The 15,418-nt window shown below is 41.5% G+C and overlaps 2 long non-coding RNA genes across 3 annotated transcripts in view; one reads left to right on the top strand and one right to left on the bottom strand.

Moving 5' to 3' along the window:
• Positions 1–15,418, top strand: part of LOC115770521 — a 95,678-nt gene that overhangs the window by 78,262 nt on the left and 1,998 nt on the right. The gene's annotated exons all lie outside the window — the stretch shown is intronic.
• Positions 9,358–13,814, bottom strand: LOC115770519. Of its 2 annotated transcripts, XR_004018861.1 has the most exons (5): positions 12,642–13,814; positions 12,418–12,507; positions 12,224–12,276; positions 11,741–12,141; positions 9,358–11,684 (listed from the first exon to the last, which is right to left on the bottom strand). It is a non-coding gene; the product is annotated as an uncharacterized LOC115770519 (long non-coding RNA). The 2 variants fall into 2 exon arrangements; XR_004018860.1 differs by having other exon boundaries at positions 11,741–12,276.

The following is a 15,418-nucleotide window of genomic DNA, read 5'->3' as shown; positions in this document are numbered from 1 at the left end:
TCAATAACTGGATTTGCCTTTGTTTTGGTCAACTAGACGCGTTGAGCTGAACCGAACCGACCCTTGTTGATCCATCGCGCGCGTTTCGTGTGCGTGATTTGTAAGAAAATTATGTAAATGATTGTTTTACAGCGCCCGACTCTGCGTGCAGAGATATAATACAATATTTTTGTTAAAGCAATTATAGCTGACCAAATATTTACGCAACAATTATGATTTTTATCGAATTTCGTCTTGAAACCTGCCCCACCATCCGTGCCCCAACTATCCGTTCAACTGAACTCTGACCGTCAGGGCATTAATATGCCAAGCTTCACTCGGCTAAACGGCCAAACAATACGAGAAAGTATGCCCCATGCTATGCAAATGACATGGTGCAACTAGTGCATAACGTGTGTAGTGCCTTCTCCTGGGCCACGGCGAGGTGACAGTGCTACAAGCCGAAAGGCTTCTGCACGGAAGCGACAATCGACTAACGACAACTGACAGCTGCTGCAGCTTATGACAACGACAACATGCAGCAGCAGCGGCAGCATCATGAGCGGCGGCAGCAGGCGATCGACGACAGACATAAACGACTGGCAAAAACACAAATGTTGCATGACGCCAGCCTAATGCAAATGAGGCATGCCCCGCGTAGGCGACAAACAGAGACTGACACAATGCTACTGGCGCTGCACAAGAGGATGCTGCGCAGGCGCACTACGAGAATTCCAATTGATGGAAAGAAAGTTGCCAACTACTGCCAACCAAGCGGCTGTTGGCAATTTGTGCCAACTGTCAAAGTAATGTAGTCAAACATCTCGAGTGTTGAGACTCCTCGTCCACCCTTTGCCACGACCCAGCTGCGAATCACGCGCAATGAGCAATTAAATATGCGCAGTCGTGTGCAGCACAGAGCTAGAGAGAGACAGATGGAGAGAGAGAGAATTGAGGATGACTCTGAGGTTGCCAGAGGTTGGCTGACTGTGCAGCGCATTGTCACATCCATGCTTTCTTCAATTCGTTCCAGAGAGAAATGCATTAAAAACCATATGACCCAAATAACTAACAAATAACCACTCAACCTCATTGCTGGTCAATAAAGGAAGCCCCGTTTGATAGTCGCTTAAAGTAGCTGGCGCTAGTTTAAGACCCTTCATTTATTATACAGAGTAACAAATTAAGTTGGTTTTCTTTTTACACCGAAACGGATAGAATTCTTTAATATCAATCAATCTAATCATATTTCCTAGATGATAGTGTTCATTCATTCAAATTTTCTTTAGAATGAATAGTAGTTTTACATATTTTTGAAAATATACGTCGGGATTTGACGGATTTGAACCAGAATCTGGATCAGCTGCACCCCTGTTTAATAGCCCTGTAGAGGGTATTCGACCTATTAACTTGTTTAAAGGATGTATATATATTATATATACTTCTGCTTGCCCATTAAAGGAACTATTAAAGTAGACAAATGAATAATGGAGGAGTTTTGACTGGGATAAGAAATATATCGAGCATCTGTCATATGTTTGCATTGCTATTTAATCTAAGGCTATTGTTATTACTTAATGTACTAAATGTTAATTTAGTTACTAAATGTACTACAATTACTCATTCTTCTTCTTTCAGGTAAGTAAAAACCTTTGCCTTGCACTCAAGTGGTAAGTTCAACGTTCGGACTGTTTGCGAGAGTTTTCAAATCCCTAACGATTTGCGTGTGTGATCCTCACATCGATACGCCTGTTAGCTAGCCGCACTCCCATGATGTTTGAAAAATATTTAAATGAAGCATAACAAACCCAGCGACAGAATGAAACTCGTAATTTCAAGTGTTTATTACGGAGTTTTCCGGGATCCCGCACCCGAACCATGTACTTGTAAGATCTTTAATAAGCGATTCCGTATGCCATCGCATGGCAACGCACTTGGACGGCGGCTTTGTTCTAAGACTCTCCCTCTCTCTCGATGTCTTGAGCTCTCTCTCACTCTCTAGCTTAAGTTTGTCGCTCTGTCTATGAATAAGAAATGCAACTTAAAAACTCAGCAAACGATAAAAGTTTTTGCACATACATCTGAAGGGTTCGGAGAGAGCTCGACGGCGCCAACTTCGCCGGCAATGCACAAAATCAAAACACTAATTTATTGCACATTTGGCACAAACAACACACGGATCAGGAGCCAAGTCTCAAATGCACCACTGGGAGCTGGCGTTCGAGTTGCAAAGTCGCCGCTAAGTAGCTGTGTAGCTGGGCAGGCAGACAAAGACAACAACTGAGACAACGGCGACAAAGTCTCGCCGCATTTCTCTCAGTCATAAATCACTTTCGCTGCGGTGCCTGACAAAAAATGAAAACAACAAAAAAAAAGAAAAAGAAAAGTAGAAGAAGCTCGCAGCTCATACAAAATTTTCAATAGTTCGCCAGTTCAGGAGCAAGAGTAAGGCGCATCTTGCCAAGCGTCTTGGTCTTTTGGCCGTCGTCAAGTAAAAATGTTGCCTGGCGACACAAATATTATTGCAGTTGTGTAAATATGTGGCTGACAGGACGCAGTTCCCAAATGTGTGCTTAAAAATACTTCTATTTATATGCCACATAAACATAACCTCAAACCGGCTAAAGAGCAGTTTTTCAAGTGCACTTTTTGCATACGAGTTTCCTGTGTGTTATTTCCTGGCGCACTTGAAACGCTGCTGCATTGTTGTTGCCCCATGCCAGAAACCCTCATTGGGCCCGCAATCCTAAGCTGCCCGAACCCCTACCCGTACCGAAGTATTCGCAGTGCACATATGTTGTGCGAACGAACCTCCTGCCTTATCCTTACAGCAAACAATCGACAGAGTTCGCCCTGTTCTTTCGCCTCTGCCTGACAGCGTGTGGGCCGCGCTTTAAATACTCGCTCATAAAGTGAAAGGAGCATATCGGTTTTGTGTAATGCCCGTCAATTTGCTTATTCCTAAATCGTTGGATTAATGGTTTTAAGAAAAATTTTAGCAAATACAAAATGCTATACCTATCCTTGGACAAGAGTATGAAACTAGAAATTGCGTATAAAAATACCAGGCTCAAATATGATCCGGTGCTCACTCGCGCCTGCTTCTTTGTCTCTCACTCACTCTTTCTCTTTGTGTCTCTCACTCTATCTATCTCCTTCACTTCCCCTCTCTCTTCCTCTCTTGGTGTCCCATTTTCTCTCAATCTTCCATAAACACTTGTTCCCTCGTGCCCCACTTTTATGTTACATCAAAATGCGGGCTGATATATGAAACTACTATTACTTCCGTTCTATTTACACGTAAATACAGTGAGAACTCTCTTGGACGGACAGCCACCGTCGTGCAATTGGCGTCCAATCAAGAGAGGTGTCCTTATTAATATATTGTACATATACCAATAATAGGGAAGTGATATGATGTCCGCTAAAGAGAGGTGTCCATCTAACAGGAGTGTCCGCGAGGTTTCAGTGTATTCATTTCGCTAGCCTGCACCACTTAAAGTCGAATCGGTTTGTTTTACTGTTCTCGAACCAAATTAATTTACGTTTTGGAAATTTAATCTGTGCTCCCCCTCCGCCCGCTAAACACACGGCTGCAATTAACAATTTAAGTGGTAGCAATAAAAGAAATCGAATCACTTTACCCCCACCAACGCCTGCCATCCACTGGCATATCAAATGCATTTTAAATTGTGTGGAAAATTGAAAATCGGAAAATCGCTGCATGGTTCTCCAGCTGCCATTTGTAGGCTACGCCCCGAGCTGCCGCCCCCATTGGCCTCGCTTGCGCTTATCAATGCATAGTGCAGTCAGCTGCACTTATCGTGGAAAACTGAAGAGCCTCTGCACTATTTTGAGTTTCCAGAGTCTCCAGAGTGCAGCCGCTCCATCAATAATCGTTTGGAAAAGACGTCACCGTTGCGGTTGCCTTGCTCGCTTCCACATTGCATTTCCTTTTCAATTAGTCTTATCGAGAAAAAAAAAAAAACCCTTTCGGCCCCTCAATTATGATTAACGATGCTGCCCGAACCGGGGACATGTTTTCTCTCTAACCAGATCCGGGGCGCTTCCAAAATTAGTTTATGTTTGTCGCCGCGTCATCTACTCAACAATTTTGTACATTAACATTATCTGGGCATAATGTTTTCTTTGGGTTTCCAACATGCCCTTGCAGTTGCCCTAAATGCTAATGCACATTGTGACGACCCCCGCATTTTGTTATGATGGTTCTCATTCTTGTTGTTGTCTTTTATTCATGGTTTTGTCTCGTCAACTGTTGTCAATTGTTGATTGATTTCTTTGGGCTGACACTTGAAATGTTCCAAAATTAGCCCAGCCTAAAGTCTTGTTTGCTTTTCATGGTTTTAAGATTGTGCTGAAAAACAATTCATATGGAGTTTTGGATGCTTCTTGACTGCTCCATTCGACTTGATGCGACCACTTGACGGATATGTGAATTCAACAACTGAAAAATGTGTTCCATGAAAGGCAAACGTTTTATATGCCGCCCTTATTCCACTATTGAGCCATGACAGCTGATTGAAAAGTTAATATTTATACGATATAATAAAACATGATGCGCATTTGATTTGCTAAATCTATGATATTTATATCACTTAAAATAAAAATTAAATATATACCACCAAAGGGTCCAAACTACTTTTAGACTCTGCCACTCTTGCATATTAAAAAAAAAAAACAAAAGCAGGGCAACGCTACAATTATATTTGGCGTTGCCAGACAGTTGAGTTGATTGACAAGTTTTACCAAGCAGATAAGGTGATTGGCAACTTTGTTAACCTGAAGATAAATAAATAAACTCTAATTTTTACTCTAAAGACGAAGACAAGAACGACTTTTAAACCTAGACCAGCCCCAAACCAAGTCAAAGACTAAAATTGAACCTAGATAAGAAAAGTAATGTACTAAGACGAAGCAGCTTGTGCAGGGAAAGAGCAGTCCGAGTAATTAGACCGGGGCATAACGGTATGAGGGATGAAGGATGGAGTTCTTGCGACCCTCAAAATCGTATTTACAGTTGTGCTTAATGCATTTCACACTCCGCCTGGTGATAAAAACCAGGCGGCTTGCCAGACTCTTGGGTTGCTCGGTGGTCGGTGGTCGAAGGGCCTCGAGACAGATCCCCACACTCCATAGCCCAAAACCTTTGTGTTCCTGGGAGTGTCTTATTGCATTACCATGCTCGTTGTTTTGTTCAACGGCTGTCAATCGTGCGTTGCATGCATTTGAAATTCATTTGGGTCTTTTTTTTTGTACTTATGACATTCCTTCCTCTGAAATTCTCATTCATTTCTTGACACTTTTCGTGGCGCTCCTCCGTTCTGTATGTGTTTAGCTTAACTCTTTTGACAATTTATTAGAATCGCATTAACATTTCGAATGCGTGCGGCTTTCTTTGGCTTTGACTCTGGTTTTTCTTTGTTGTTCATTTAATTCAATTGAAAAAAATTGGAAAATGTCTTTTTTTGTGTAATTTTTTATTGCTTAGTCACGCGTCATTCGCATTTATATTTTTTCGGTACATTTTATTGTGTACTTTTTTACAGTTCTTTTTTTTATGACAACAATTCTTTGAAATGTTACCGCCAAATTAGTCATTATAAATCTGAATCGATTGTGAAAACTATTTTGCATAAATTGTTACTTTTATGAAACGCGATGCAGACTATAAATGTTGAACAGCTGGCGGCACGATTTAATGGACATATTCGAAAAGATTTCGCAGCTTGTATTTAAATCACATACGATTTGGCTATAAGAGGTCTCTGGTGGGGAGTGCCTGACTAGGGGATACCCTAGTCTGCTGCTACCAACACCAAATACAGCTAAGGCTAGGGGATGGTATCCATAAAATAAAACATATGTCATTTGTAATTACAATTCTAGCATATGTCATTTGTAATTACAATTATAGCAGCTACCTGTCAAATTTAGTGACTAGCCAAAAAAACTTTTTTTTTGCTGAAAAAGATAGACAAAATTAAAAGACTCTAGCTGGTAAAGGTACAGACTGAAAGACAGGTGGGCATAGCTAGATCGACTCGACTATTGAGGCTGATCAAGAATATATATACTTTATGCAGTCTGAAACGCTTTCTTCTGCCTGTTACATACATCTGCACAAACCCATTATACCCTTTTTACACATGTTCAATGGATTCGGGGTATAAAAAAGAGAATTTTGTTGACTCACCAGCAGCAGTAAACAATCGTGTATTTGCTGAAAATAAGAAAATTAAATTTGATGATATAATTTTATAGGGTTTCACTTGTACTTATATTCGAATCAGTTTATTGCATATTGCCACTATACAAAATTTAATTATAATACATGTTTTAAACCATTTAAAAGTGCGTCCAGAGCATATCAGGAAATTTACAGACTGCGACTGCGAGTACAATAAATTCAATTTAATTTACAAGCCGTACTTACTTTGTCGGTAGAAAATGCCAACAACAATAATTCACAAACAAATTGTGTAAACTGCTGACAAAGGAAATAAAATTTATTGCATTATGTTTGCATTTAAACAAGTTTATTTTGTGCCAGGAACAAATGGGAGAAGAGAGAGTGAGAAAAGCGATATAGAGAAAGGATGAGATATGTTTTATATATGGGAAAAGAAGAACTTTTAAGCTTGGCCAAAATTATTAAGTTCTATTTTTATTAATTTGCGTCCTTTTTAATTGTTATTATTTTTTTTATATTATTATTCATTAAGAATTTTGTGTATCACTGCGAAGCAAGCCAATCCATCAAATTAACATAATTGGCAAACATTTTTCGCAAATCGTTTTAAGGGAAGGATGTAAAAATTCGAATATAAATTGAAACGCTCGAGTAGCAGCAATGCCAAATAAAATTTCAAGTTAACAAGAAAATACAATTTATAAATTAGTCAAACCGAAATCAAACAAAAATCCAAAAGAACTGGCAAACAAGAAGGAAAGCCCAGTCAAATATATCGACAGGAAATCATAAATATTACACAAGCCGAAAAAGAGAAAGGATTTGCAACGAATTTTCACGCTCCAGTAAAAACTAAAGCTCCTGTCCCACCCACTGCGGGGTCGGACATACATAAGTGAAGCAGCCAGAAGAAAAATATTATAAAGAACAAAAAACGAAAAAAGAAAACATAAAACAAGGCAAAAGGAAAACACCAACGGCAAAGGGGCAAAGGATAAGCCTGCATAATCAAGTGGTTTTCGATAAATAGAGAATAGCAATGGAAAAGGACGAGCTGCTGCCCCGCCCACAATCGCAGCCAGTTCCATGGCCAGTTAATCGAATATGTTTGTTAAAAAAGTTTTGAAGCGTAAAAAGGCAATGCAGTGCGAGTCAAAGTCCAAGTCCGGCCAACCGCTTTAACCCTTTAAGGGACTGGCTGAAAATTTAATTTGGTTTGCGCCACGCCGGAAAACAAAGCCCCAACCGAAACTTAAGAGAAAACTTTTCGGTGCCGGGTCTCTGCGCGAATATGAGTAGCCCACCTGCTGTTGCCGTTTGCCTATTGACCCACATTCGCCAGGAGCTGGGCCTGTTTTAATTTCCCTATTCTCGCCCCCGTTGCCATTCACTTTAATGCTCCTTCATTCTAAATTGCATCCTGAGCGGAGGGCATAGCTGTTGCGCAGAGTCCAATCTGCAATTGTTGCCGCATTTCCGGGCAGCTTTTGGCCTCATTCCCTTGACATCGCCGACGTCTTTATAGCTGCTGTCATCCTTCAGACGTTTTAATGATTTTCCTAGTGTGCATTTTTTTTTTTTTATTTTGTGTATGTAATTTTCCTGAGTTAAATTGCTTTTGTGTTTGTCAGTGCTTTATTTTCGCTTGTACTCCATTGAATACAATTTTATTTACTTTCAGCTGCGCGTTGAGTTCTTGCTACTCTTCTATTTGTTTAGTTTACGGAAATAGTTTATCCAGGAATTTTCAATGGATTAAGAACAAAGTCGAGTGTAAATTCCAAGGGCTTTACTACTGCTTAATTCATTGAAGACTTTCGTTTAAGTCGAGTAAACATTTTTAAGGATTTATTAATTAAGTATCAAAGACTTTTTACCACTCATTTGTAGCTCCAGCCCATTAGAGACCCTTCTGCACTTGCACGTGCCGCTACAAATCCAAAGAGCCATAAACCCTGTTAAAATTCCTGGGATGTAACCCCACTTACACAATGGCTTAAAAGCCAACCCAAATACTGCCCCGTTGCCAGACCACAGGCCGTAAGAGGAAAACCTTAAAAAACAAAAAAAAATCAGCCACTTGACAATACAAAAGATAATTAAATAAACAATGAATAAAAGGTCTAAATGAAAATGAGAAAATGCAAATTGAAGAAAATATCCCAAAAAAAATATAGTAGAAAAAAAAAGCTCAACTCCTTCCTATACGAAATGAAAGTGTAAAGCCGTACAAAATCATTGAAGAACATAAAAGCGCCGTAATGAATAAATAATTTGGGAAAGTGTGAGCCCGCCTTAGACTAAAAACCGAGACAAAGACCCCAAAAAGAAAGGAGTAAAATAAAAAATGATTAAAAACTTATTAAAAACATGCAGGAATGCTTCAGTCGGCCGTGTTAGATTTCCAGATACACCCCGACATAGGTCGATTTTTACAGTCGACCGACTATGCAACACTCAGTTTCTAGTTTAAAACCGGCTTAAATAACTGAACAAAAATATATAATGTAAAATTCAACAAAACAAATTTTTAACTTTAAAATAAAAACATATTTTTGATTTATTTTTGATATTTTGTTGAAAGCAGCTCGGTTGGCATATGGAAAATTAGTTCTTGAAACCTTTTTTGCAATTGACCTTATCTTATTCTTGTGTAGCATTGAGCGACGCCGTACTGTAGCCAATTTAACTTGAAAAGTTTTGAATAATGAATCTGTTGCCACGGACAGATTAACATTAATCAAGCCACGAAATTAGTTGATTTCGGGCACACAGTTGGGATTTATATTCTGACAGCTTGACTTACACAGATCTGAATGCAGTAAGATATCACACAAAATTCATATTAAGTTAAGAGTACTTTAGTCGAGGGCTCGTCTCTCAGAAAAATCCGTACGCTTGTTTTATTTAAAAAGTGAAATAATTTTGCTTTAAATGCATGAATGAAGGCCGCAGCAACGGGGGCAAAAAGCAGGTTTACTCATTCGTCAAGTGACAAATTGAATATTCATGCTCATATTCCTCAAAATAAATCCAGTAATATTATATAGTTAGTAAAACACATATAGAAAATTATTAAATAAATTTGTAATCTGCAATCTACATATTCTAAAGTGTTTGGATACACTTAGAGTACAGGGTATGTTGGTGTATAGAGAGATACCAAATGGAATGCCTTGAACAATCTCTTGCTTTTCATAACAATGCTTGTGTTACAGAGCCCCTTTTTCAATTAAACTAAAATTTTTCTTTTCATTTAATGCAAATCTTGATGTTTACCCCATTCGATCGGATAGTCGCATGCCCCAGACCTTTGCGACAATCGGCCGTGGTACAGTGCAACAGTCGCATGCAAACAAAACAAAAATCAAACAAATAAAATTGTTTTGCGTAAAAATTGCAATCATGCAATGAAGTGGAAAAGTTTGCACAACGTTTGCGCAACGGCGGCGACGGCGGCGGCGCTGCCAACGTTTGTCTGTTGCAAACTTGTAGCCGTTAAAGTTGTAATTGTTGCTGCTGCTGCTTCTGCTGCTGTTGTTGTTGTTGTTGTTGCAGCAAAAAACAGAATATATAGCAAAGGAGCGAAAACCTAGGCTCAGTCCGAGACAAATGCTGCAGGCCACAAAGAGGAAGAAAAAAACACGAATCGGGAATACTGCAAAGCTACGGCTACACAGAAAGCGCCTAAAATGGCGGCGGCAACTGCGTCAAAAGCGGAAACAGACGCCGTCATCATTGTCATGAAAGCGGTGCAACTTTCTTTTTTTGTTAGGAAAGGGGAACGCAGAACCCTCCGGCAACGCGTCGCGACATCAGACTGTGATGGAGACGGCGACGGCGCGGACGTTCGTGATAATAATATTCATGGAGGTAAAGTTGTGACAGCAGCTACTAGCGACTGGAGGGCCAGCTTTAGGACAAGGCATGACGCAGAGAAAGAAGTAAATCCTTGTAGTGTTGGGAAACTGCTCGATTAAGCAGTTTAAGTGTTGAATAGTTAACTCTGCTCGGCTAATAGCTATCGGTAACCACAAAACTTTGCTAGAACTGCATTCGATCAAGCAATTGACAAGCTTCATTTAATTCGCAGCACCTCCAAGTATTTGTTTAGGTGCAGCCCTTTTTCAAGTCAGTCTATTTTCAATCAGTTTCATTTTCACACACAATTTTCTTAGCCATTTTTTTGTTCAGCGTCCGCTCCTTGATCTATTTTGGCCCTCGTATGTCTTCCTGACGCTGATTTTCAATGGCTGGCCAAAGTGCAAAATGTTGTAAGTTAAATGGAAACAATAATGGGCTTGGGCTAACCCCCATTGGCAAGCCCATCCTCATTTTCATTCTCATCCTCATCGTCATCGTCATTTTCATTCTGATTCGCATCCATATCCTCTACAGCTGAAGCAGTTCGCCTTTTTTTTGTGAATTTTCTTGGCGTTCCTTTGTCTGTTTTTCAATTTTTTTTTTGCTCTGCTGCTGTGTGGGTTTATTGCCTTGCACTTTCCACTTTCCACTTTGCACTTTTTACTGGCAATGCGTCATTGTTTGGTGCTTAGTTTTTGCCCACTTGCCTCGTGCTTCATTTGCTGCATTGTACAATTGTTTAATTTGACAGCTGAATTGACTTTCATTGTATGCCTGTAGAAACTTCTCTGTTAACCTGGTTAAGCTCGAGTTTGAGTTGGGTGCCAAGTCGACATTTGGCCAGGCCAAGCAGTTGCTTCGCAGATTCCAATCGCCGCTTTAATTAAATCCCCAACGCCGAGCTGCAAATGCAAAACTTTCTGCCCAGTCCCTAAAAAGTAGGCTCTGCAATTGCAATCTGCCCGGCGTGCAACCAATATGGCGACCAGCTAACAAAACCATAAGACATAAAAGCAAAACCGAAGCTCCATAACAAAGTCAACCACAGCAGCAGCGGCACCACCAACAAAAACAAAAACAACAACAACAACAACAACAAAAACACCGAACGCAAGAACTGACTCGAGAGCACGGCAAAGAAATAGTTTGCTCAAACTATTTGCCAGCCGCCATTTTCATATGCAGCGGCGGTAGTTGGGGCCATAATTTTATGCCACAGCAGCAAACTTGTGCGGTTAGCCCCTCTTCTGGTGCCCCCTACGCTCCTCGCACCACTGGCACTGCTGGGCCACGCCTAATAATAAGAAATTAGAACTTACGACAGCCACTAAGTCTGTCTACAGCAGCAGCGGCAAAACTATAATCGCCTTGTTGTACTTCGGGTAGTTGCCTCGCTGGAACTTAAAGCTAACCGCATACTGTGCTCGCCGGGAGTTTTGCTTTCTTAGCACCTGCCGAGGAGTGGGTCCACATCCAAACGATGACCGTAAGCGGAACGTTGCGCATTTCGTCTCCTGGCTTGCCAGCACCACAAATGTCGTCGGTTGTTCGGTTTATAGCTCGAGGCATGTCTGCCTCAAGGTTCTTCTGTTTCGAATCTTCTGTTGGAATCGCGGAATTTCAGAATTTGCTGGAAGAAATGTACTTCTCTTAGCTTGCAAAGATCTCTGCAGAATTGGTCCATACCTGATCCTTGATTTGATCCAATTTTAATTAAACTCTTTAAGTAGCAGGGCGCAAGTTTTTCTGCCGGCTCCATTGCCTGCTGGCTTTTCTTGTGCCACTCTCTGTTATCTTTTTTGAGCTGGATTCTCTCTTACGGGTCAATTCCCACAACACGGCGGCGACTCCGTCGTGCAGTGTTGTGAAGTGAGCGCAGCGCATTATTTAGGATTTACCTTTATGTTGTTGTCAACATTGTCGTTGCCTGGCATTGTTGTTCTTGTTGTTCCTGTTCTTGGCTCCTTTTGCCGACTGCACTCGCACATCAGTCTAGGACTAGGACGAGGCTCGAGCTGTGCCAGTGTCAGAGCCTGTGCCTCTGCCTGTGCCGGTGCCTTCTCACCCGCCTGGTCGTCCGTCGTCCGCTGGTGATGAGAAAATGCGAGGCTCGTGTGACATTTTCATTATCGTTGTGGGATATGCGCTTTTCTCGGGCTTGCTCCCTACCTTCTCCTACTCCTTCTACCTCCTCTTGCGGGGCTGTGGCCTCTTTTCCTGAGCTGTTGTGACAGCGACAGCCAGATAAGGTTACAAAATTATTAGTTGGAATTTACAATGCTCCAGTTGTAGTGGTTGCCGTGTGTATGTGTATGGGTGTGTGGGTGTGCTTGTGTGGCCAATAGAGCGTTGTAACTACGTACTCCTTGAGGACATCGTCTGAGTAAGTGCCTTATTTAAGCTGCTTGCCAAGCCATTTGCCATTATACTTCATAACTAGTTGCCTATTTGAGCTACTTGCGATGCAGTGGATGCATTCACCCAAATACGTTCGTAAAGCATTTTCCAAATTCAATAATCGATAGAAAATGAAGAAGCGAAATATAGAAAAACAGTAATATAGAGAAGTAGAGAAATACGGAGTTACCTTCTTATCCGGCCACGCAGTCGTTTAAGTTGCCATCAATTTATCAGCGCCGACATTGAACGCTTTTGTGCAATATTTTTCGAAACTCGAAAGTTTAAAGATTAACACAATTTCGACAAATAATGAAAGCATAATGAAACACAGCCACGAGCAGCAGCGAGTCCTTGGGACAGGAGCAAATAGAGGAACACCCAGAGCTGTCAGGGGGCGGACTATTTTCCTTTATCATCATATAAATTCCGCTTTTCCTGCCGCTGCGCTGATAAAAATGGATATAAGCGGCGGAATAAGGACTCAGGGAAACGGCAGGAGATGGGCAAAGAAAAATGCAAGCAGGAATTTGAAAATTTCAATTACGCGTGCAATGAAAATTACGAAAACCCACAAAAGTCATTTTTCTTGATCGATTTTTTTTCTTCTCTCTCTCTCTGTTGCGCTCCCTCCTGCCGACACCGTTGCTGGCCTCAAAAGAAACGCAGGCCAACAATGCGAATTGAAGGATAAGAAGGATGAGCAGAATGCGAAGTGGGAGTTGGAAAAACCACCTGGTAAAATGGTGGTAAAGTTTGATGGCGTTCGGTTGGTTCAAGCGATGGCGGGGTGGCAGACGAAAAGAAAAGGCGCGACGCTCGCGAGCTGAGCAAAAGTAGAAAAAGCAATTTCGAAATCCCAAAGAAATTGCAAAATTCCATGCGGCGATGCTTGGCGGCGTCAAAGGAACACAGGATGCGCCAGGACGCGGTGGCCGGCTGTTGCCTGCTGATACCAACCACTCGCATCCTGGTGCACCTGCAATTGCCACTGCCCACCACCAGGCTGCCAGACTACCAGAGCACCAGAGCAGCAGACACATCAGTAGGGCTTACTAAGCGCCGAACGGACCAAAGGGTTAACACGACGCACACCCAGCTGACGGCAAGCCCCCAAGTGCAGCTTTCAGCCCATCTCCGCCAGCTCCAGCCACCGACCACAAGCTCAGCCCAATAGCATTGTTTGTGTTGACATTTGCCAGCTTGGCTTTGGAGTTCTTGCTGCCCGCCGTCGAGTGGAGAGCATGTGGCAGCCGAGTAAGCCATCTTTGTGCGCAAAGGAGCTGCAGCTGGCTGCGTCTTCTGCTGGTTGTGTGCTAGTTTAATGTCACCTTGTCGGGTTGCTCTGCCCTGCAGCTGGCGCCTTGTAGATTTTCTTTAGCCAGCCATAATATTTTCATTTTGCTTTTCCCTTCTGCTCTTGCTGCTGCTGCTGCTGCTGCTGCTGAAAACACTTTTCATTATTTAGTTTTTCATATTTCACATTTTTATTTGTGCTTGACAGCCAGCGGGCCGGGGGCGTGGGTGCTCAGATCAGCTCAGGCAGCTAGGGAACTGCTGATGAGGTCATCGCAAATCTCTACTCCAAGCTATCATCATGTACTACTGTTTGTTGATGCACTTGAAATTCATCCGAGTCGCTGCATCAAGCACTTCAAATACATTTTGAACTGGCAAGGCATGGCATTGAGGAAGTGTGACTAAGACGATTCTGAAAAATTATTTTTGGAATTCTTCTACGATTTCCATGGAAATTAACCACAGTGCATATTCGCTTAAACAAAAGATAGCCGCACGAAAGTATCTCAATTTGTTTGCCAATTTATTTGTATAAACAAAATATTTGAACCTACGTCAATTGTGGGGCATAAATAGTTTATAAATAGACGGAACTGAAATGTTTTATGTGGAACAAGTCTTGTTTTGTTTACGAATGTTTAATTAAAAGATATGCGAGAATTGGGGAAACGAAAAGCTTTGAAAGCAGCCAAATGCATGTTGTGTGTGCACCTGGGAGGGGCCGTATTCACATAGACACAAATGCGAGACAAAACATGCCGGGCATGCCAGAAACTGAAAACTGGACTTACAACAAAAACCTCACCTCCCCTTAGCGCCGAGGCAGCGCATTCATTTGTGCAGAGTAGGCTTAAGGGGCACAGCCGCCGCAGCACGATTAAATCTTTCAACGCCTCGCAACTGACTCATTCGACTCACAGCTGCTGTTCGATTGAGGCAGCAACAGCAAAAACAACGAGAGTGCAACAGTCGGAAGTGCACGACTAAGAGATACCCTAAAAGAGTCTGATATATGTCTAAAACGCGAATGATTGTTAACAGAGATTCTTTAGCGAAGGATTCTTAAGCTACACTTGGAAAGATTCTAATGTGTAATCCCTAAGAGAAACTATGTACCAAGTATGGAGTATCCATTTTAAAAATTTTCTAGTTATGCTTAAAAATCCAAGTCTCAAAATAGATATTTATCAATATTATGATGAAGTTAGGAGATATCCACCAAATAAATAGATAAACTCTTTCTACGTATGATAAGCGAGAATTATTTTCTTGAATATCAAGTCTTTAGGCTTTGCCTGGCAAGTCCCAAAATCGATATTTGTCTTTGATATAGATCAAACATGTTTCCTATTGCGTACAAAACTGAATATACCCAATGCAAGGGTATAAAGATGTTGAATTCATATTCAAATTTGTAGAACGTGCAATGAATTCGAAAATGAAAATAAAAATGAGTAAACACACTAGTAAAAAAAAAACAACAAACCGAATCGCATGAGGCGATTGCTGTTGTTTCTGTGGTTGCGGTTGTGCCTCTGTCTGCTGGGGTCAAGCGAAAACTTGCCAGATTAGTCATAAGTATTCCAATTGCACAGAGGAAACCACTGAAACGGGGAATGCGGCAGCGACTGAGGCTGAAACTGAGAAAGAGACTGACCTGCCATCAAA

This window comes from Drosophila novamexicana, unplaced genomic scaffold (assembly GCF_003285875.2).
Source record: "Drosophila novamexicana strain 15010-1031.04,08,12 unplaced genomic scaffold, DnovRS2.1 tig00004555-arrow-pilon, whole genome shotgun sequence".
NCBI lineage: Eukaryota > Metazoa > Arthropoda > Insecta > Diptera > Drosophilidae > Drosophila > Drosophila novamexicana.
Note: the sequence above shows the minus strand (reverse complement) of the source record. Positions and strands in the feature narration are given on the sequence as shown.